At 39.5% G+C, this 23,810-nt stretch overlaps 1 long non-coding RNA gene across 1 annotated transcript in view; it reads right to left on the reverse strand.

Annotated features, from left to right (window-relative positions):
* Window positions 1–23,810, reverse strand: part of LOC141371816 (uncharacterized) — a 99,534-nt gene that overhangs the window by 70,404 nt on the left and 5,320 nt on the right. The window contains exon 3 of the long non-coding RNA XR_012377058.1: window positions 16,167–16,282. This is a non-coding gene — a long non-coding RNA (uncharacterized lncRNA). The remainder of the gene's footprint in view (window positions 1–16,166; window positions 16,283–23,810) is intronic.

The following is a 23,810-nucleotide window of genomic DNA, read 5'->3' on the forward strand; positions in this document are numbered from 1 at the left end:
AGACTTGTAAGTTTTACTATTAGATGTTGGGGTGTTGACCTATTATTATTGATTTTGAGAGGGTTTCTCTGTGCCTCCTGGATTTTGATGCCTGTTTTCTTCCTCACATTAGGGAAGTTCTCTGCTATTATTTGCTCCAATATACCTTCTACCCCTCTCTCTCTTTCTTCTTCTTCTGGGATCCCAATTATTCTAATGTTGCTTTGTCTTATCGTATCACTTATCTCTCGAATTCTGTCCTCGTGATCCTGTAGTTGTTTATCTCTCTTTTTCTCAGCCTCTTTATTTTCCATCATTTGGTCTTCTATATCACTGATTCTCTCTTCTGCCTCATTTATCCTAGCAGGTAGTGCCCCCATTTTTGATTGCACCTCATCAATAGCCTTTTGACTTCGACTTGATTAGATTTTAGTTCTTTTATTTCTCCAGAAAGGGTTTCTCTAATAACTTCCATGCTCTTTTCAAGCCCAGCTAGTATCTTTAAAGTCATGATTCTGAACTCTAGGTCTGACATCGTACTATTGTCCGAACTGAGTAGGTCCCTGGCTGACGGTACTACCTCTTATTCTTTTTGCTGAGGTGATTTTTTTCGTCTTGTCATTTTGTCCATAGGAGAATAGATGAATGAGAGAATAAAATGCTAACAGGTTTACAACGTCCCCAGCAAATATACTGTATACAAATCAGAAAAGACCTGAAACCAGGGGAAAAGAAAGGGAAAGAAAGAAAAAAGAAAGAGGAAAAAAAAAAGATAAAAACAAAAACAGAACAATACAAAAAAAGCAGAATATGATCAAATATGATCAGGCTAGTGCATAGATCAGTGCCACACACTAGATTTTGGGCGTATTTTGGTCTGTTATAAAAAAGTGCCTCCTAAAATTTTAAAGGAAGAAAGACATATATGTACAAAATAAGGGTTGATACAATGAAGGGATCGAAGATGACTGTAAAGATGAAAATTATAAAAGGTTTTATAAAAGGAATTGATAAGATAAGTTGTTTGAAAAAAGAAAGAAGAAGATTTAAGACAAAAAAAAGAAAAAAGGGAGAGAATGTGATCAGGCAGGAGACTAGAACAAAGCCATACACTAGTGATTTAGGTATATTTTGATCTGTTAGAAGAAACTGTATCTCAAAATTTTAAAGAGAGAACAACTTATATATATATGCCAAAAATAAGGGTAACTACTATGAAGGGATAAAATATGACTCTAAAAATTAAAAATAAAAAAAAATTTTTTTTAAAAAGGGATTGATAAGATGTTGGTTGAAAAAGGGAAAAAGTAAAATTAAAAAAAAAACAGTTAACAAAAATTAACTTTGATGAACTAATGAATCATGGTAAAAAAAAAGCCATGAATTCTATGTGCAGTATTCCCCTAGCCCTGAAGTTCTCCCGTTCTCCTTGATCGGTAAACTTGGTCTTGGCTTGCTGGCTGTTCGTGCTGATCTTCTGGGGGAGGGGCCTGTTGCTGTGGTTTCCAAATTTCTTTGCCAGAGGCTGAATTGCCCCGCCCTTGTCGGTCCGGGCTAAGTAAGCTGCTGGGGTTTGCTCTCAGGAGCTTTTGTTCCCTGCAAGTTCTCGGTACAGCTTTGGAGGACCAGGGCGAAAATGGTGGCCTCCCAATCTCCACCCGGAGGAGCTGAGAACTCGGGGCCCCCTCCTCAGTGCGCCCCCAGAGAAAAGCAGTCACTCCCGTCTCCCTGGTCTCTGGCACACTCCGTGCTCACCCGGTCTGTGACCGAGCGTTGCTATCTCTGGCACCCATTCCCATGTGGAGTCTCCAAACCCAGGAGATCCCTGCGGTGCGTTCCCGCGCCACTCCTTCCCGGGGAGAAAGGGGAGTCTCCCCAGCTCTGCCGCTTGTTGGGTCCCTGCTGGAGGAGCAGTGACCCGACTGGACCGCGGATCACAGTTTGTGGCAACCCGGAGCTGAGAGCCCGTGCCTCGGCTCCGTCTCTGCAGCCGGCTTCCCCGCTCCGATACCTGTGAGCTCTGGCGCACTCAGGCACCCCCGGTCTTTCTGTGACCCCAAGGGTCCTGAGACCACACTGTCCCGGGAGGATTCCACCCCCCGCTTAGCCACTGCAGTGACGTCCCTCAGCAGAGCCAACTTCTAAAAGGTCCGATTTTGTGCTCCGCGGCTCTATCAATTGCCAGAAGCGGCCGGTGGAGGCCCCTCCCCCGCCGTCTATCCTCCCGAATATCGCCTCGGATTCACTTCTCCGCACGCCCTACCTTCCAGTAAGTGGTCGCTTCTCTGTTCAGAGAGTTGTTGCTACTCTCCTCTTTGATCTCCTGCATCACACTTTTTGCTGTTTAAAGGACTGAATTGAGCCTGAATGGCGGACCATTTTCACTCTTTGCGTCCCCGCTGGGTTCGGAAGCTGTCCGAGAGGGAGGCGGAGGAATAGTAGCCAGACTCTCTGAGAGGCTCCCGGGCTGCACACAATCCCTGAGCCTCCGCGAGCGCGCTGCAATCCAACACCTGCTTTAGCGGGCACTTTGCTCCTAAGGCTGCGCCTCCTACATATAGTATTATGTCATCTGCAAATACTGAAAGTTTGACTTCTTCCTTGCCAGTTTGGATGCCTTTTATTTCTTTTTGTTCTCTGATTGCTGAGGCTAGGACTTCCGGTACTATGTGAAGTAACAACTGTGAGAGTAGGTATCTGTATCTTATTCCTGACTACAGAGGAATAGTTTTCAGTTTTTCCCCATTTAGGATGATATTAGCTGTGGGTCTTTCATCTATGGCTTTAATGATGTTTAGGTATATTTCCTCTATCCCTACTTTGTTGAGGATTTTTATCAAGAATGGATGCTACACTTTGTCAGATGCTTTTTCTGCAACTGTTGTGAAGATCATGCTGTTCTTATCCTTTCTTTCACTAATGTGGTGTCTCCACTTGATTGACTTGTGAATATTGAACCAACCCTGCAGCCCAGGTAGAAATCCCACTTGATAGTGGTGAATAATTCCTTTAATGTACTGTTGGATTTGATTTGCTAAAATCTTGTTGAGAATTTTTGCATGTATGTTCATCGGGGATATTGGCCTACAATTCTGCTTTTTAGTGGGGTCTTTGGTTTCAGAATTAAAGTAATGCTGGCTGACCTCACAGAACAAGTTTGGAAGTTTTCCTTCCATTTCTATCTTTTTGAACACTTTAGGAAGAATAGGTATTAACTCTTCTTTAAATGTCTGGGAAAATTCCCCTGGGAAATCATTTGGCCCTGGAGTTTTATTTGTTGGGAGATTTTTGATTACTGATTGAATATCTTTCCTTATTATGGTTCTGTTTCAATTTTCTATTTCTTCCTCTTTCATATTTGTGATTTGTATGCTTCTAGGAATTTGTCCATTTCTTCCAAATTGCCCTGTTTGATGGCATTTAGTTTTTCATAATACTCACTTATAATTGTTTGTATTTTTGTGATGTTGGTTGTTATATCTCCTCTCTCATTTGTGATTTATTTATTTTGGTCCTTTCTCTTTTCTTTTTGAGAAGTCTGGCTAGGGATTTATCAATTTTAGTAATTGAAAGAACCAGCTCTTAGTTTCATTGATCTGTTCTACTGGATTTTTTTCTTTCTATATTGTTTACTTCTGATCTAGTCTTTATTATCTCCCTTCTTCTCCTGACATTTTGCTTTATTTGCTGTTCCTGTTCTAGCTCCATTAGATGTAAGGTTAATTTGTGTATTTGAAATTTCTCAGTTCTTGAGGTAGGACTGTATTTCTATATTCTTCCCTCTTAGGAGCACCTTTGCTGAATCCCAAAGATTTAGGCTGTTGCCTTTTCATTTTCATTTGCTTCCATATATATAGATATAGATTAGATATAGATATAGATATATATGCTTCCAGATAAATAGATGATAGATAGATAAATAGATGATAGATAGATAGATAGTTAGATACTTTAATTTGTTGGTTAAACCATTCATTCTTTGGTCTTTCCTATTTTTTTCTTGTGATTGACTTCCAGTCATAGGGTTCAGGCCTGAATATATGCATGGTATGATCTCAGTCTTTTTGTACCAGTTGAGTCCTGATTTGTGACCCAGTATGTAATCTATTCTGGAGAATGTACCATGTGCAATTGAATAGAATGTGTATTCTGCTCTTTTAGGGTGAAATGTTCTGAATATATCCGTTAAGTCCATCTCGTCAAGTGTGTCATTCAAATCCATTGTTTCCTTGCTGATTTTCTGCTTAGATGATCTGTCAATTGCTGGAGTCGGGTGTTAAACTCCCCTGCGACTTTATGTTTGTTTTTAATTGATTTATATATTTGGGTGCTGCCAGGTTGAGGCCATAAATATTTACAATTGTTAGATCTCCTTGAGGGATAGACCCCTTAATTTTGACATAGTGCCCTTCTTCATTCTTGTTACAGTCTTTGGTTTATACTCTAGTTTGTCTGATATAAAAATGGCTACGCTGGCTTTCTTTTGGTGTCCATTAGCATGAGAGATGGTTCATCCTCTCACTTTCAGTCTATAGCTGTTATTAGGTCTAAAATGAGTCTCCTGGGGCACCTGGGTGGCTCAGGTGGTTAAGTGTTTAACTCTTGATCTCAGCTCAGTTCTTGAACTCAGGGCTGTGAGTTCAAGTCCTGTGTTGGTCTCTGTGCTGCATGTGGAGCCTAAAATGAGCCTCTTGTAGGCAGCATGTAGATGAGTCTTGTTCTTTTATTCATCCTGTTACCCTGTATCTTTTGATTGGAGCATCTAGTCCATTTACATTCAAGGTAATTATTGATAGGTATGAATTTAGGGCCATTGTGTTACTTGTAATGTTGGTGTTTCTGGTGATGTTCTATGTTCCTCTCTAGTCTTTGTTGCTCTTGGTCTTTCTTTCCCACTGAAAGAGTCCCCTTTAATATTTCTCTCAGGGCTGGTTTAATGGTCACTAACTCCTTTAGTTTTTGTTTGTCTGGGAAACTCTTTATCTCTCTTTGTATTTTGAATGACAGCCTTGCTGGATAAAGTATTCTTTGCTACATATTTTTCACATTCAGCACATTGAATATATCATGGAACTCTCTTCTGGCCTGTGAAGTTTCTGTGGACAGATGTGCTGTGAACCTGATTTGTCTACCCTTTTAGGTTAAGGATTTTTTCCCCTTCCTACTTTCAGGATTGTTTCCTTGTCTGTTATTTTGTGAATTTGAGTATGACATGTCTTGGTGTTGGCTTATGTTTGTTGATTTTGATGGGATTTCTCTGTGTTTCTTGGATTTATATGTCTGTTTCCTTCCTCAGATTAGGGGAATTTTCTCCTGTAATTGGCTCAAATAAACCTTCTTCCTCTTTTTACCACTCTTCTTCTGGGACTCCAATGATACAAATGTTATTATGGTATAAGGAGTCGCTGAGTTCCCTATGTCTATATTCATGATCCAATACTTTTATTTCCCTTTTTTTCAACTTCATTATTTTCCATAATTTATTCTATATCACTGATTCATTCCTCTGTTTCGTCCATCCTTGTGATTATATCCAGTCAGTTTTGCATATTGGTTATAGCATTTTTTCTTCCAGCCTGACTCATTTTTAGTTCTTTTATCCTTACAGTAAGGGGTTCTCTAGTGTCTTCTATGTTGTTTTGTTTTGTTTTTTTTTCAAGCCGAGCTAGTATCCGTATGATTGTTGTTTTACATTCTGGTTTAAGCAATTTACTTTTATCTGTTTTGATTAAGTTCCTGGCCGTGACTTCTTCCTGTTCTTTCTTTTGGGGTGAATTCCTCCAACTTGTTATTTTTCTAAGTCACTGTTGTGTGTGTGTGTGTGTGTGTGTTAGGTAAGCCTGTTACTTTTCCTGCTCCCAAGAGTAATGGCTCTGTTATGAAGAAGTCCTATACTGTCTTGGGGCTAGTGTGTCAGAGTGTGCACTCTGGTGTAGTGTTTTGGTTGCTACTTCCTTCAGGTCAGTCCACTGCGGAATTTCTCCTTGCTTGCTGTGGGGTGTTTTTGGACCTTGTCCACTGTGTGGCAAGTTTTAACTAGGTGTATTTTGTTCACCTAAACAGAAGGGAACTGTTTCTTTCCATACGACCCAGGGGATCCTTAGACACACTGTCCGCTCCAAGGCGTCTGCCCCCTTCCCCACAGGAACACTGCTAAGCCTGCCAGGCATGACTACAGCAATGGAGTGGACTTCTAAAACTTCAGACTTTGATCTCTGCTGTTGTTTATAAATAGTTGCAGGCCCTCTCCTTTTCCCAGTCAGTGTCTTAGGGGAAGAGTTTTTCTTGTGTAATCCCCTGTGTATGCACTGCTTTCTCTCTATCTCTCTCCCTCCCTCTCTCCCTCTCTCCCTTTCCATGATCAGGACTCTCTCCCCTGTGCAGAACCCACAATTCTTTTCTCCCCCAAATCAACTCTCTGTGGCTCCTACCTTCCACGAGGTTGCTGTTTTTCTTCCTCTAGATATGCAGTTTGTTCTCTCAGTCCTCAGATCAATTTCTTGGGTGTTCAGAATGATTTGATATTTATCTGGCTATGTTCAAGGGACAAGCAAGCATAGGTCCCCTTAGTACTCTGCCATCTGAACTCCAAGGTTAAGAATTTTCCATATGTTTAATGACCATGTGTATTTCTCCTTATATGAATAATCTGTTTTTATTGAGCCCATTTCATGTTGGTTTTTTCCCTATTGAAAAAAAAATTATCCTCATATATTAAATATATTAGTTCTTTGTCTCTCATGTTAGCTTCGTCTCTTCTTATGCTCATCTATCATTTGACTGCTTACTTTGTTAAAATATATCATTCATTTTTTAATTTTAATTTCCTCCTTTAGAACATGTGGGTTTTAGATAACGTTTTTTGTTTGTTCTATATTGTTTGTTTTTAAACACTTTGCACTACAAGTTGTATAGTCATAATACATTTGAGTTTAGAGGGGTTTTTATGTTGAAATTTTTACTTTATCTGTATTATTTTTATGTAAATGTGTCTATTGAGAGAGGTGAGAAGTTAATATTTGTTCCAAATGGATAGCCAGTTTTCCTAACATCAATTATTGGATAACTTATCTTTTCTCAACTGATTTGAAATCCCATATTCATATTATATTGAATTCATATATATATATCCCTATATATATTGAATTCATATATATATATATATATATATATATATATATATATTGTGTGTGTGTGTGTGTATCTCTTTTTGGAGTTTCTGTTCTCTTCTAGTGATATATTTATCTGTTTTCCTCCTGGTTGCAGACTGTTTTGATTATTGTGATACTACTTTTAATATCTGGTAAGGGAAGTCCCCTCTCAGTAGTAGTTCTGCTAAATCTTGTACATGTTGCATTTTTTCTTCCAGAGGAATTTTGGAGCAAATGTATATACTAAAACATCCCATTGGATTTTCAGAGGAATTATATTAAATGTGTAGATTAATGTAGGGAAAACTGATATTTTTGCAGAATTAGGTGTTCTCTCAAGGAATGCATTATGTTTCTCCACTTATTTTGTGTCTCTCAGTTAAACGTTATAATGTTTTCATATACTTATTGTACTTATTGTTAGGGTTTGAACTCTCAGAACAATGTTGAATAGTAGTGGGAATAGGGGATAGTCTGGTCTTGCTCCTGATTTTATTAGAAATGGATTTCCTGTTTCATCTTTAAACATATAAACATTTGACTTCTTATCAATGTTATTTATCAAGTTATGGACTTTGCTTCTTAACATGAGTTACCTTTTTTCAAGTCAGGTAAAGTAGTTGAATTTTATTAAATGTATTTTTTGGGATCTATCAGAATAATCATGTATTCCTTTTTCTACATACTAATGTGTTGAATAACATTATTAGTATGTTGACTCGTTCTTGTGCTTTTCACCTAAATTGTACTTCACCATGAGATATTGTTCTTTAAGTATGCTGCAGGATTTGTTTCACTTAGAATGTGTGCATTTAGAAATGTTTGTTTAGTTTTTAATTATCCTCAAATGTCTAGTGAGATTTAATCAATTGCTTACATTTACACATCCAGATTGATCAGTATTTACCTGGTTTGGTGAACTCAGAAATCATGAAGGACAATGTTCAGTACACGCTTCCTCATTCTCTGGAACCCACCCAATAGATCTAGGCAAAAATATCCAGCAACAAACATCACTTAAATAATTGAGGCCAAATTAAGCATACTGTGATCTGCTGCTCTACATGCCTAGTCAACACTATTTTTATTTATTTTTTTCATTTAATTTAATTTTATTATGTTATGTTACTCACCATAAAGAACATCATTAGTTTTTGATGTAGTGATTCATGATTCATTGTTTCGTATAACACCCAGTGCTCCATGCAATACCTGCCCTCCTTAATACCCTTCACTAGGCTAACCCATCCCCCCACCCCCCTCCCCTCTAAAACCCTCAGTTTGTTTTCGGGGTCCATAGTCTCTCATGATTCGTCTCCCCCTCCAATTTCCCCCCTGTCATTTTTCCCTTCTTTCTCCTAATGTACTCCTTGCTGTTCTTTATGTTCCACATATAAGTGAAACCATATGATAATTGACTTTCTCTGCTTGGCTTATTTCACTTAGCATAATCTCCTCCAGTCCCATCCATGTTGATGTAAAAGTTGGGTATTCATTCTTTCTGATGGCTGAGTAATATTCCATTGTATATATGGACCACATCTTTATCCATTCATCTGTTTGGCTATTGCAGACATTGCTCCTTGAACATTAGGATGCATATGGCCCTTCTTTTCACTACATCTGTGTCTTTGGGGTAAATACCCAGTAGTGCAATTGCTGGGTCATAGGGTAACTCTATTTTTAATTTTGCTATTGTAAATGGAATCATTTCTCTAATTTCTCTTTCTACAGTTGCATTGTCACTGTATAAGAGAGCAACTGATTTCTGTGCATTGATTTTGTATCCTGCCGCTTTACTGAATTGCAGTATGAGTTTTACTAATTTGGGGGTGTAGTCTTTTGGATTTTCCACATAAAGGATCATGTCATCTGTGAAGAGAGAGAGTCTGACGTTTTCTTTGCCAATTTGAATACATTTTATTTCTTTTTGTTGTCCGATTGCTGTTGCTAGGACTTCTAGTACTATGTTGAACAATAGTGGCGAGAGTGGGCGTCCTTGACGTGTTCCTGATCTTATGGAAAGGCACTCAGCTTTTCCCCATTGAGGATGATATTCACTGTGGGTTTTTCATAGATTGTTTTTATGAACTTGAGGAATGTTCCCTCTATCCCAATACTCTGAAGAGTTTTAATCAGGAAAGGCTGCTGTATTTTGTCAAATGCTTTTTTGCATCAATTGAGAGGACCATATGGTTCTTCTCTCTCCTCTTATTAATGTGTTCTATTGATTGATTTTCGAATGTTGAACCACCCTTGCATCCCGGGGATTAAACCCACTTGGTTGTGGTGGATGATCCTTCCCATGTATTGTAGGATCCTGTTAGCTAGAATTTTGTTGAGGATTTTGGAATTCATATTCATTAGGGATATCGGTGTGAAATTCTCCTTTTTGATGGGGTCTTTGGTTTGGGGATTAAAGTAGTGCTGGCCTCATAGAATGAGTCTGGAAGCTATCCTTCTGTTTCTATTTTTTGAAACAGCTTTGAGAAAATAGGTATTATTTCATCTTTGAAAGTTTGGTAGAATTCCCCAGGGAATCCATCAGGCCCTGGACTCTTGTTTTTGGGGAGGTTTTGGATCACTGCTTCAATCTCCTTACTGGTTATTGGCCTATTCACGTTGTCAATTTCTTCCAGGTTCAGTCTTGGCAGTTTATAGGTTTCCAGGAAGGCATCCATTTCATCCAGGTTGCTTAATTTATTGGCATAGAGTTGATGATAATAATTTCTAATAATTGTTTCTATTTCCTTGGTGTTAGTCGTGATCTCCCCCTTTCATTCATCATATTATTAATTTGGGTGCTTTCTCTTTTGGATAAGTCTGGCTAGTGGTTTATCGATCTTATTAATTCCTTCAAAGAACCAGCTTCTTGTTTCGTTGATCTGATCTACTGTGTTTCTGGTTTCTAATTCATTGATCTCTGCTCTAATCTCAATCATTGCTCTTCTAATGCATGGCTAGGCATCAATTTGTTGCCTTTTCTCCAGTTCTTTAAGGTGTAAAGTTAGTTGGTGCATTTGGGATTTTTCTATTTTTTGAGTGAGGCTTGGATGGCGATGTATTTCCCCCTTAGAACCGCCTTTGCAGTATTCCATAGGTTTTGGACCGATGTGTTTTCGTTCTCATTGGTTTCCATGAATTAAGTTCTTCTTTGATTTCCTGGTAGACCCAAACATTCTTGAGCAGAGTGGTCTTTGCTTCCAAGTGTTTGAATTTCTGCCAAAACTTTTCTTGGGATTGAGTTCCAGTTTTAAAGCATTATGGTCTGAGAATATGCAGGGAATAATCTCAATCTTTTGGTATCTGTTGAGACCTGATCTGTGACCCAGTACATGGTCTATTCTGGAGAAATTCCGTGTGTGCTGGAGAAGAGTGAGTATTCTGTTGTTTTAGGGTGGAATGTTCTGTATATATCTATGAGGTCCACCTGGTCCAGTGTGTCATTCAAAGCTGTTTCTTTGTTGATTTTCTGCTTAGGTGATCTGTCTATTGCTGAGAGTGGTGTATTGAGGTCTCCTACAATTAACATATTGTTATCAATATGACTATTTTGGTGAACAGTTGGCTTATGTAGATGGCTGCTCCCATGTTGGGGGGCATAGATATTTACAATTGTTAGGCCTTCTTGTTGGATAGACACTTTAAGCATGATATAGTGATATAGAGACACATGCTTTTTGTCTCTATCTACAGTCTACCTTAAAATCTAATTTGTCTGATATAAGAATTGCTACCCCAGCTTTCTTCTGAGGTCCGTTGGCATGGAAGATGGATCTCTATCCCTTCACTTTCAGTCTGGATGTATCTTTAGGTTCAAAATGAGTCTCTTGTAGACAGCATATGGACGGGTTCTTTCTTTTTATCCAATCCGCAACCCTGTGCCGTTTTATGGGAGCACTTAGACTGTTCACGTTGTGAGTGATTATTGAAAGATATGAATTTATTGTCATCATGTTACCTGTGAAGTCCTTGTTTCTATAGATTATCTCTGTAAATTTCTGTTCTATATCACTCTTGGGGTCTTTCTCCTTTTATAGAACCCCCCTTAATATTTCTGGCAAGCCCGGCTTAGTGGTCACATATTCTTTCAGTTTCTGCCAGCTATGGATGTTCTGCCTCTCTCCCATCGATTCTAAATGACACCCTTGCCACGTAAAGTATTCTTGGGTGCATGTTCTTCTCGTTTAGTACCCTGAATATGTCTTGCCAGCCCTTTCTGGCTTGCCAGGTCTCTGTAGATAGGTCTGACATTATTCTGATGTTCCTCCCTCTGTACAGTAGGAATCTCATTCCCCTAACTGCCCTTAAGATAGTTTCCTTGGTTCTAAGATTTGCAAATTTTACTATTACATACAAGGGTGTTGGCCTGTTTTCCTTGATCTTGGGAGGGGTCCTCTCTGCCTCTAGGACATGAATGTTTGTTTCATTTCCCAGATTAGGGAAGTTCTCAGCTATGATTTGCTCAAATATACATTCTAGTCCTCTCTCTCTCCAGCCCCTCAGGGATCCCAATAATTCTGACATTGGAACGTTACATGGTGTCACTTATTTCTCTGATTCTATTTTCATGGAATCTGAGTTGTTTTTCCCTGGCCTCCTCTTTTCCTTTCATGTCTATTAATTGGTCTTCTAGATCACTAACTCGTTCTTCTGCCTTGCTTACCCTAGGTGTTAGAGTATCTAGATTAGATTGGATCTCATTGATAGCATTTTTAAGTTCTGCCATTTCAGCTTTCATTTCTGCCCTTAGAGACTCTATGTTGCCATTAATCGATTTCTCCATTCTAGCTATCGTCTTCATAACTGTTACCCTGAAGTCCATTTCTGACATCTTGGTTATATCTGTATCCATTTGTAAATCTGTATCAGAAGTCACAGTCTCTGAGTCTTTCCTATTTTGGGGGTTCCTCCTCCTAGTCATTCTGTTGAGGGGTAGTTGAGGGAATGTACAAAGTCCAAATTATTGACCAGAACCCAAGCAAGATACACCTGTTTTGTAGGAATCTTAGGGTTGTCACCCTCTTGTTCTCCCAGCCCATCTTCTGGGGGAGAGGCCTGCTGCACTGTACTCAGGCAACCCTGTTTGGGAAGAGTTGCCCTGCCCCCTGTGGTGGGGGATGGGTTCAGTGAAAACTGGTTTTGGGGGGCTTTTGTTCTCTGGTGGCTTTCCCTGGCAGCTTTCCGCATCTCTTCCAAGAGTCAGAACAGAAGAGGCAGTTTCCAATCCTCTGCCTCAGAACAAAGACATCGCAGTCTGTCCTTCAGTGAGCTCTCCAGGCCCCACTATCTCCGTTTCTGTCTGTGCTGCTAAAAACTGCAGAGTCCTGGGTTCCGGGCCCCTCAGCAGGGCTCCCAGTCCTCACCTCCAGGTCAGGGCATGGGGCAGGTCTCTGCCTTTTGTGCTTCTAAAACCGCCAGCTGCCCCCAGTTCACACGTGGGGCCCTGCCCTAAAGTCCTTTCACTGCCACTACCAGTCTGCGAGTCTGTGCCCCAATCCCAGCACTGGAGGCTATTGCTTACCAGCAGTGTAGGGTCGTGACATCTCCGCTCTCTCCCTCTTCCATTTATCTTCCAATAACTGCCTGTGGAATCATGGCTCCCCGCATCGTACCTTGAAACCAACCGCCTGTCATATTCTGTTTGTAGAGATCCAGATATATCTCCTTACATCTCAGGCTGATTTCATGGTTGTTCAAAGTGGTCTGGTGGATATCCAGCTCAATTCAGGGGACTGATTGGAATATGGTCCCATACTCCTCTGCCATCTTTTCCCTAGTCCTCCCATCATTTGGTCTTCTATATCACTAATTCTCTCTTCTGCCTCATGTATCCAAGCAATTAGAGCCTCCATTTTTTATTGTTCCCCATTAATAGCTTTTTGTTTTTGACTTGGTTAGATTTTAGCTCCTTTATTTCTCCAGAAAAGGATTCTCTAATATCTTCTATGCTTTTTTCAAGTCCAGCTAGTATCTTTATAATTGTCATTCTGAACTCTGGTTCTGACATCTTACTAATGTCCATATTGACTAGGTCTCTGGCACTCGGTACTGCCTCTTACTAATGTCCATATTGACTAGGTCTCTGGCACTCGGTACTGCCTCTTGTTCTTTTTTTTTTTTTAGGTGAGTTTTCCCGTTTTGTCATTTTGTCCAGAGACGAATAGATGAATGAAAGAACAAAATGCTAAAAGGGTAACAATGACCCCAGAGAAATATACACTAAACAAATCAGAAGAGACCGGAAACTGGGTGGGGGGGGAGAAAGGGAAAATAAAGAATATGATCAGGCTGGTGAATTCAACAGAGCCATACACTAGATTTTGGGTGTATTTTGTCTGTTAGAAGAAACTGCCTCCCAAAATTTTAAAGAAAGGAAAATTTATATATACACAAAAATAAGGGTAAATACAATGAAGGGATGAAATATGACTGTAAAGATGAAAATTAAAAAAAAATTAAAAAGGATTTGATAAGAAGTTGGTTGGAAAAAGAAAGAAGAAAAGTTAAAAAAAAAAAAAAAGAATGTGATCAGGTGGGAGACTAGAACAAAGCCATACACTAGATTTAGGGTATATTTTGGTCTGTTAGAAGAAACTGTATCCCAAAATTTTAAGGAAAGAAAAACACACACACACACACACACACACACACACAAAATAAGGTTAAATTCAATGAAGGGATAGAATAGGACTATGAAAGTGCAAATTAAAAAACGATTTTAAAAAAGGAATTGATAAAATAAGATATAGGTTGAAATAGGAAAGAAGAAAAATTCAATAAAATAGAAAAAGAAAAAAAAGAAAATTTTAAAAATTAACTTTGAAAGACTAAAGAATCATGGGGAAAAAAACAGGAATTCTATGTGCTGTATTCCCCTAGCACAGGAGTTTTGCAGTTCTCATTGATGGGTAAACTTGGTCTTGGCTAGATGTTCTTGCTGATCTTCTGGGGGAGGTGCCTGTTGCAGAGATTCTCAAATGTCTTTGCCCGAGGTGGAATTGCACCACCTTGCCAGGTGCCATGCTAAGTAATCTGCTCGGGTTTGCTCTCCAGTAGTTTTTATTCCCTGAAAGCTTTCCACACAGCTTTGGAGGGGGAGAGTGAAAATGGCGGCCTCCCAATCTCTGGCCTGGGAGGAGCCAAGACCTCGGGGCCCCACTCCTCAGTGAGCCCTCAGAGGAAAGAAGTCAATCACTCCTGTCCCCCTGGTCTCAGGCCACATTCAGTGCTCACCTGGCCTGTGCCCGAGCATTTCTATCTCTGGCACATGACCCCGTTTGGAGTCTCCAAACCCAGCTGATTCCTGCAGTGCCCTCCCGTGCCACTCCTCCCAGGGGAGGTAGGGGATTCTTTCCAGATCTGCCACTTGTTGGATCCCTGCTCAAAAAGTAGTGGCCCAACTGTGCCACGGGTCATGCTTTATGGCAATCCCAAGCTGAGAGCCCACTCCTCAACTCCGTCTTTGCAACCAGCTTCCCCGCTTTGATACCTGGGAGCTCTGCCACACTCAAACACCCCTGGTTTTTTTTTTGTGTGTGTGATGCTGAGGGTCCTGAGACCCTCTGTACATCAATTATATCTCAATAAAAATTTGGAAAAGATGTAAATATTACACAAAGCAATCTACAGATTCAGTGCAACCTTTATCAAAATCCCAGTGGTGTTTTTTACACAAATAGAAAAATCCACCCTAAAATTCAGTATCAAGGATATCAACAGATCCCAAATATTCAAAATAGTCTTAAAAAAGAATGTAGTCAGTGATCTCATGTTTCCTGATTTCAAAACATTACAAAGCTACATTAACCAAAGGTGTATGATACTGACTTAAAGACATTTGTATAGACCAATGCAGTAGAATAGAAAGCTAGGAAATAAAGTCTTGCATATATTCTCAATAATTTTCAACAAGGGTGTTAACACCATAGAGTGGAGAAAAGACAGTGTTTCAACAAATTGTGTTGGAATACTGGATATCCAAAGGCAAAATAATTAAGTTGGACCCTTACCTTATTCCACATATAAAATGTAAATTTCAATGAATCAAAGACCTAAACATAAAAGCTAAAATTATAAAATTCTTAGAAGAAATCATTGGGTATATGAGGGAGTGGGGAATAGAGGAATAATTTCATTAATATGACCCAAAAAACATAGGTAACAAAAATAACAATAGATAAATTGCACTACATTGAAATTTTATAATTTTGTGCACCAAAGGACACAATCAAGTGAAAGGCAACCTACACAATGAGAGGAAATATAGGCATTATTGGTAAGGGGTTAGTACCCAAAATATATCAAAAACTCCTACAAAGCCAACAAATCATAAGTAACCCAATTGAAAAATGGTCAGAGGATTTGAATACACTATTCTCCAAAGAAGATATATAAATGACCAATAAGCGCATGGAAAGGCATTCAATGTCACTAATTAAACAAAGTTGCAGGGGTGCCTGAGTGGCTCAATCACTTGAACATCTGCCTTCGGCTCTCAGGTCATGATTCCAGGGTCCTGGGATAGAGTCCCAGGTCAGCTCAGGCTCCCTGCTCAGCAGGGATTCTGCTTCTTCCTCTGCCCCTACCCCACTCTGCCTCTCTAGCTCTCTCGCTCTCCCTTTCATTCTCAAATAAATAAATAAAAACTTTATTGAAAAACAATGTTGCAAACAATAGGATAATCAAAAATGTTAGAAGGAAAAGCTCAGAAATGACATTTCCATTGAGGATTTGAAAAGTTCTAATAGGGGTGCCTGGGTGGTGCAGTAGGTTTAGTGTTTGACTCTTGGTTTCAGCTCAGGTCTTGAACTCAGGGTCATGTGTCTGATTCCCTGCTCAGTGCAGTCTCCTTAAGTTTCTCTTTCCCTTTCCCCCATTTCTTTCTCACTCTCTCAAGTACATAAATAAATCTTAAAAAAAAATAAAAGAAAAGGTTTAATATATTCCTGGTAGTCTAGAAGACCACACATATGAATATGCATGTGCAAATGCCCAGGATTGTGCAGGTACCAACCAAAGAAGCCAAGTCCTTACCTCTGACTGACTTTGAAGCTCTGTGCAAGCAAGAAGTGAAGATTAAAGCAGAATTGTCAACTTCTGTTTGAATGTTGAAGGCATGCACAAACATGTACACAGAACTCCTGGGAGACCTATTGATTACAGACATGTAAGGAAATATTTTTGTAATAATTACCTGACTACTAAATTAATGGAACAGAGGCTTCAGTGACCACACACATGACAAAAATACAGAGTATACAGAATTAGTTTCAAAAAGTCACTCAACAAACAAGCTACAATGCTACCAGAAGTAACAAAAAAAAATAAATCCTAGGAACAGAAAATCTGATCTGCAGAATTTTTCAGATCATATTATTTAAAATGTACTGTTTTCAACAAAAAATATAAGGCATGCAAATAAATAAGGAACATATATTCCTTACACAGAAAATAATAAACTATACACACAGAAAGAAGACAACCATTTCTAAAGAACTAAAGAAAATGTCCATCAACTGATGAGTGGATAAAGAAGATGTGAGATACACACACACACACACACACACACACACACAATGGGATATTACTCAGCCATAAAAAAAAATGAAATCTTGCCATTTGCAATGACATGGATGGAGACATAGATTATTATGCTAAGTGAAATAAGTTAGTCAGAGAAAGACAAATACCATAGAATTTCACTCATATGTGGAAATTCAGAAACAAAACAGATGAACACAGGGTTGGGGAGATGCAGACCAGGAAACAGACTCTTAACTATAGGGAAAAACCTGAGGGTTACTGGAGGGGAGGTGGGCAGGGGGATGGGTTAAATAGGTGATAGGGATTAAGGAGGACACTTGTGATGAGTGCTGGGTTTTGTATGTAAGTGATGAATCACTGAATTCTACACCTGAAACTAATATCACACTGTATGTTAACTAACTGGAATTTAAATAAAAAATTGGAAAAAACAGCATGAGACTGGTATCTCATAAAGTAGAGAATATCAATAAAGAGGTAGAAATTTTTAAGAAGAGCCAAATAGAAATTAAGAGGTTGAAAAGTGCAGTAACTAAAAATAAAAAAAAAAAATCACTAGAGGGACTCAACAGAATATTTGAGCAGGCAGAAGAAAAAATTGATAAAGTTGGTATATTGGGATTACTCATTCTGAGACACATAAAAGGAAAAAAATGTAAAAATGAACAGAAGTTCAGAGACATGTGGGACACCACTAAACATACCAAAATCAAGAGTACAGATACAAACCCATGTATTTGCGGTCAACTGATTATTAACAAGAGTGCCAAAACCATTCAGTGGGGAGGAAATAATAACTCCAGAAGCTAATGCTGGAACCAACTGACTATCCATATGAAAAACAAAAAACATGAAGTTAGATCTCTACCTTACACCATATGTCAGAATTAACTCAAAATAGATCATAAACCAAAATGTAAGATCTAAATCTACAACACACTTAGTTCAAACAAAACAGGGGCACATCTTTATCACATTGGATTTGGTAATGGATCCAGAGATATGACCCTCAAAGCACAAACAAAAACAAAAAGGTTAATTAGACTTCATCTAAATTTTAAAAATTTGTGGAAGAAAGAACACTATCATAAAAGTGAAAACATAACCTACAGAATAGGAGAAACTGTTGCAAAATCATATAATTGTAAGAGTCTGGTATCCAGACTATACAAAGAAAACTTACAACTCAATAATAAAAAAGATAAATAACTCAATTTTAAAATGGTCAAAGATTTGAAAAGACATTTCTTCAAAGAAGATACACAGTATCCAATAAGCACATGAAAACATGCTTAATATCACTAGTCATTAGGGAGATGCAAATGTAAACCAAAACGAGATGACCCCTAACACACATTAAGATGACTACTGTGGCGGGTCCTCAAAAAATTAAAAATAGAGCTACCATATGACCCAAAAATTTCACCTGTGGGTATTTGTCCAAAGAAAACAAAAACACTAACTTGAAAAGATATGCACTCCATGTTCACTGCACAATTATTTATAATAGCCAAGATATGGAAACAACCCAAGGGTGCATCAATGGATGAATGGATAAATAAGTGGTGTAGACACACACACACACACACACACACACACACACACACACACACACAGAGGAATACTACTCAGCTATAAAAAAGCATTAAATCTTGCTATCTTTAACAATATTGATGGACCTAGAGAGTATAATGCTAAGTCAAATAAGTCAGACAGGAGAAAAGAGATACCATGTAATCTCACATATATGTGGAATTAAAAAACAGACAAACATAAAGCTTACCAAGCTCATAGATGCAGACAACAGATTGGTGGTTCCCAGAGGCAGGTGAAAGGTGTGGACCAAATGGATAAAGGGAGTGAAAAGATACGAACTTCCAGTTATAAAATACATAAGTGATGGGGTAGGAGGAGCTAAGATGGTGGAATAGTAGGAGGACTTTAACATTGTATTGTCCCTTGAACATAGCTAGATAAATATCAAATCATTCTGAATACCCAAGACATTGATCTGAGGACTGACAGACTAAACTGCACAACTAGAGGGAGAGAAGAGGCCACATCGATGTAGGTAGGAGGTGCAGAGATGTAATTTGGGGAAGAAAGGGAACAAGGGTGCTGCAGAAAGGAGGGAACCCTGGTCACAGAGAGAGGTGAGAGAAGGAGAGATCGCACAAGGAAAACACTTCCCTAAAGACATCAATGGGGGAAACGAGAGGGGCTGATTTTTGTGAGTTTCTACAACCAGCAGGACTCAAAGTTTTAGAGGTCGATGGTGTGGCTGGTATAAGAGCCCTGAGGGCACTGCAGAGCTCCTGTAGAGAAGGCAGGCAGGTAAACTGGGGGCAGAGGGCACAATCTGAGGATTGCCTGAGATACAGCGGTAGAGAAGTTTTCCCCTTCTTGGAGCAAATCTGAGAGAAATGGCATTGCTTCTCTGAGGGACAAAGGAGACTGCAGGTGACATTTCCCTCACCTGCCCCTCAGCAAAGGCACAGAGATACCTACTGAGAGCAGCTAACCTGCACAATGGCTCTTTGCAGTGATTTACTTCAAATCCCACACCCCAGCACTTTGGTGTGACTGACCTCCTGAGACAAATCTGCATGAATCCCAGCACAGTAACAACCTCCGCCAGAGGACCAGTGTGGGTCTGGGCAATGCCAGGTACCTAAAGATTGGAGTTTTAAAACTGAGCTGGCCTGCCTGGGATAGAACACAGGTACACTGTGCTGCCAGGTGGGGAGACAGCCCAGACACAGACAGGACCAAGGCAGGGATCTGAGGGAAGTTTTGGACACATGATGGAGATTATTCACTCTTCTGGGTGTGATTCCCTGGGAAAAGCCAGTATGAACACCCTCTCCAGGGACAAGGGAGGGGGCTATTTCTCTCCCCAGCCCCTTGGCATAAACTAACTTACTAAGCAGCACAGCATCAACACTATCAGCCTAAAATGCTTACACCTAGCCCTGCTCCCCTGACCTCTGCAGGTGCTGCTTTTCTTAGTCAAGTGTGACCAAGAATCAGATCAGTGGGCCCATCCCCCAGAAGACAAGAATCATGGAAACAAAGAGGAAAACACAACAGTCCAAAACCTTTGGGCTGCAACAAAAGTGGTCATAAGAGGAAAGCATATAGCATAATGGGCCTACCTCAAGAAGCAAGAAAACTCTAAAAAACACAACCTAAACACACAGCTAAAGAGGCTAGAAAAAGAACAAGAAATGAAGCCTAAAGCCAGCAGAAGAAGGGAAATAAAGATTAGAGCAGAAACAAATGATACAGAAAAACAAACAACAGAACAGATCAATGAAACCAGGAGCTGGTTCTTTGAAAGAATTAATAAAATTGATAAATCCCTAGCCAGACTTATCAAAAACAAAATAGAAAGGACCCAAAGAAATAAAATCATGAATGAGAGAGGAAAGATCACAACCAACACCACAGAAATAAAATTTAAGAGAATATTATGAAAAATTACATGCTGACAAATTGGGCAATCTAGAAGAAATAAATTCCTGGAAACATATAAACTACCAAAACTGAAACAGGAAGAAATAGAAAACTTGAACAGATCAATACCAGCAAGAAATTAAATCAGTAATCAAAAGTCTCCTGTGGGAAGAGTTAGGATAGCAGAGGAGTAGGGGGACCCTACAAGTTTGTCCTGTCCCTCAAATACAACTAGATAGTAACCAAATCTTAGTGAAAGCCAAAGAAATTAAACAGATCCGAGAAAACAAATGCTACAAGTTGACCAGTAGAAAAACGACCACGGTTTGGAAGGTAGGAGGTGCAGAGATATAGCTGAGGAAATGGCGGAGGGGAGGAAGCCTGTTTAAGGTGGCAACCACAAGGTATTATAAGCATCAGAGTGGAAAAACCAGAACTTTTAGAAGTCTGCTACAGTGGGGGATGTGCCTGGCTTAAAAGTGCTCAGGTAGTGAAGCAGGGAGAAATCGCAGGTGTGACAGAGTGGTCTCAGGATACCCAGCATCACAAGAAGAATCGGTGGTGCCTGAAGTGTGGCAGAGTTCCCTGGCAAGGATTAGGGAAGGCAGCTAAGAACAGTGAGTCTAGGTGCCAGTTTTCTGCTCTGTGTCGCCATAAACTGTGAACTGCTGCATGGGCATGAGACCACTTTCCTGGGAGGGGTTCAGCAAAAGGCAGAAGTGTGGCAAGAGCCCCCTCCCCTGGGAGGAACAGTGCAGGTTTGCACCTTGGAAGTCCGTAAAATTTGGAGTTTTGAAACTAAGTCCTATGCCTGAGATAAAAACGCTCGGTCACAGACAGGGTGAACACAGAGTTCTGACGGAAACCCAGGAGACAGAGTGATTGATTGCTTTTCTCTGAGGGCTCACTGAAGAGTACAGGGCACATTTTCAATTCCTAGCTAGAGAGCCTGGCACAGCTATATTCATCTACTTCATGAGTTCTGAAAAACCTCAGGGAGCAAAACAGCACCACATAGTGGAGTTTGAAGACATGTACACCAAGCCCTGTCCCTCAGCTCGCTGGAGGCTTTTTTCCACTAGGACAAGTCCACCTTAGAATCAATGCAACCACAAAATGAAGAGGCAACACACAGAATGGGAGAAGATATTTGCAAATGACATTACAGATAAAGGGCTGGTATCCAAGATCTAAAAAGAACTTCTCAAACTCAACACTCAAAAAACAAATAATCCATTCAAAAAACGGGCAGAAGACATGAACAGACACTTGTGCAAAAAAGACATACAAATGGCTAACAGACACAAGAAAAAATGCTCCACATCACTTGCCATCAGCAAAATGAGGCTAGCAATACCTTGATCCCAAAAACAGAAAAAGACCCCACCAAAAGGGAGAATTACAGAACAATATCCCTGATGAACATGGATACCAAAATTCTCACCAAGATACTAGCTAATAGGATCCAACAGTACATTAAAAGGATTATTCATGAGGACCAAGTGGGATTTATTCCTGGGCTGCAAGGTGGTTCAATATCTGCAAATCAATCAATGTAATACACCACATTAAGGAAAGAAAGGATATGAGCCATATGATCCTCTCAATTGATGCAGAAAATGCACTTGACAAATTACAGCATCCTTTCTTGATTAAAACTCTCTGCAGTGTAGGGATCGAGGGAACATAGCTCAATATCATAAAAGCCATTGATGAAAAACCCACAGCAAATATCATCCTCAACAAAATAAATCAGAGCTTTTCCCCTAAGGTCAGGAACATAACAGGGATGTCCACTCTTACCACTATTGTTCAACAAACTACTGGAAGTCCTAGCCTCAGCAATCAGGCAACAAAAAGAAATAAAAGGCATCCAAATCCGCAAAGAAGTCGTCAAATTTTCGCTTGTCGCAGAGGACATGATACTCTGTGTTGAAAACCCAAAAGGCTCCACCCCAAAACTGTTAGAATTCATACAGGAATTCTGCAAAGTGGCAGGATATAAAATTAATGCACAGAAGTCAGTTGCATTTCTATACACCAACAATGAGGCAGAAGAAAGAAATGAAGGAATCGATCCCATTTATAATTGCACCAAAAACCTTACCATGCCTACAAATAAACCTAACCAAAGAGGTAAAGGATCTGTACTCTGAAAACTATAAAACACTTATGAAAGAAATAGAGGAAGAGGGGTGCCTGGGTGGCTCAGTCGTTAAGTGTCTGCCTTCGGCTCAGGTCATGATCCCAAGGTCCTGGGATTGAGTCCCACATTGGGCTCTCTGCTCAGTGGGGAGCCTGCTTCTCCTCTACCCCCCTCCTTCTCTCTCTCTCTCTCTCAGATAAATAAATAAAATCTTTTTTTAAAAAAAAGAAATGGATGAAGACACAAAGAAATGGAAAAACATTCTATGCTCATGGACTGGAAGAACAAATATTGTTAAAATCCCTATGTTTCCCAAGGCAATCTACACATTCAATGCAATCTCTATCAAAATACCATCAACATTTTCACAGTGCTTAAACAAATAATCTTAAAATTTGTATGGAACCAGAAAGACCCCAAATAGCCAAAGGAATGTTGAAAAAGAAAAAAAACCTGGAAGCACACAATTCTGGACTTCAAGCTACATTACAAACTGTAGTGATCAAGGCAGTATGGTACTGGCACAAAAACACACATAGATCAATGGAACACAATAAGAAACTCAGAAAAGGACCCTCAACTCTATGGTCAACTAGTCTGGTAAAGCATGAAAGAATATCCAATGGAAAAAAGACAGTCTCTTCAACAAATGGTGTTGGGAAAATTGGACAGCCACATGCAAAAGAATGAAACTGAACTATTTTTCTTACACCATACACAAAAATAAACTCAAAATGGATGAAAGACCTAAATGTGAGACAGGAATCCATCAAAATCCTAGAGGAGAACATAGGCAGTAACCTCTTTGACCTGGGCTGCAGCAAATTCTTGCTAAACAGGTCTCAAAGGCAATGGAAACAAAAGCAAAAGTGAATCATTGGAACTTTATCAAGATAAAAAGCTTTTGCACAGCAAAGGAAACATTCAACAAAACTAAAAGACTACCTACAGACTGGGAGCAGATATTTAAAAATGTCTTATCAGATAAAGGGCTAGTATCCAACATCTATAAAGAACTTATCAAACTCAACACCCCGAAAACAAATAAATGAGTCAAGAAATGGGCAGAAGACATGAACAGACATTTTTTCATTGAAGACATGGAAATGGCCAACAGACAAATGAAAAATTGTTCCACATACCTTGGCATCAGGGAAATACAAATCAAAACCACAATGAGATACCAGCTCTACACCAGTCAGAATGTCTAAAATTAACAAGTCAGGAAACAACAGATGTTGGTGAGGATGTGGAGACAGAGGAATCATTTTACACTGTGGTGTAAACTGCTATCACCACTCTGGAAAACAGTATGAAGTTTCCTCAAAAAGTTAAAAATAGAGCTACCATACAACCCAACAATTGTACTGCTAGCTATTTATCCAAAGGATACATCATAGTGATTCGAAGGTACACATGCACCCCAATGTTTATAGCAACAATGTACACAATAGCTAAAATATGGAAAGAGCCCAGATGTCCATTGACAGATGAATGGATAAAGAAGATGTGGTGTGTGTATGTGTGTGTGT

This window comes from Callorhinus ursinus, unplaced genomic scaffold (genome assembly GCF_003265705.2).
Source record: "Callorhinus ursinus isolate GAN/ISIS: 27379988/994484 unplaced genomic scaffold, GSC_fseal_2.0 scaffold104, whole genome shotgun sequence".
Lineage (NCBI taxonomy): Eukaryota > Metazoa > Chordata > Mammalia > Carnivora > Otariidae > Callorhinus > Callorhinus ursinus.